At 52.3% G+C, this 608-nt stretch overlaps 1 protein-coding gene across 3 annotated transcripts in view; it reads left to right on the forward strand.

Annotated features, from left to right (window-relative positions):
- The window catches only part of TINAGL1 (tubulointerstitial nephritis antigen-like 1), a 15,030-nt gene that overhangs the window by 9,506 nt on the left and 4,916 nt on the right, over positions 1-608 (forward strand). The window lies entirely within an intron of this gene.

Genomic DNA, 608 nt, shown 5'->3' on the forward strand with positions numbered 1-608 from the left:
AAAAAAAAACCTGTAAAAAAAAAAAAAAAAAAAAAAATGGTGGAGGGGAGGGTGAGGAGCAGGCAGATCGCTGTGAACCATCAGGGGCCAGCCTAGTTGGAGCCTTGGCACCAGAACTAGGAGGAGGAGGGGGTCAGGGCACAGGAGGACAGATCGTGCAGGGCCTTGTCATCACCAAACTTTGGCTCTTACTCTGTGCTGTGAAGCCAGTGGAGGGTTTTGGGCAGAAGAACGACATGACATGACTTAGGTTTAGCAGGGTCACCCTGGCAGCTGTGTTAAAAATACCCTGGGAAGAGGGGCAAGGGGCAGATGCAGGGAGCACCCACAATGAGGAGGCCACGGCAGGAATCCAGGTGAGAGGTGATCGGACTTGTGGGGCGGGTGCAGGAGAGAATGAGAGTGGTTCGGATTCTGGACGTGTTTTTAAGGTAGACCCACAGGATACACGGATGAACTGGATCGGCATGTGAGAGGAAGTCAGCGGAGACTGCCAGGTTTGGGGCCTAAACTCCAGGAAAGATGGAGTTGCTGTTTTCTGAGAACTGTAGGGGGAATAGGTGTGGCAGATCAGGAATTCGGTTCAGGGTATGTTTCGGTTCAGGGTA

Source organism: Mandrillus leucophaeus, unplaced genomic scaffold (assembly GCF_000951045.1).
Source record: "Mandrillus leucophaeus isolate KB7577 unplaced genomic scaffold, Mleu.le_1.0 Scaffold141, whole genome shotgun sequence".
Lineage (NCBI taxonomy): Eukaryota > Metazoa > Chordata > Mammalia > Primates > Cercopithecidae > Mandrillus > Mandrillus leucophaeus.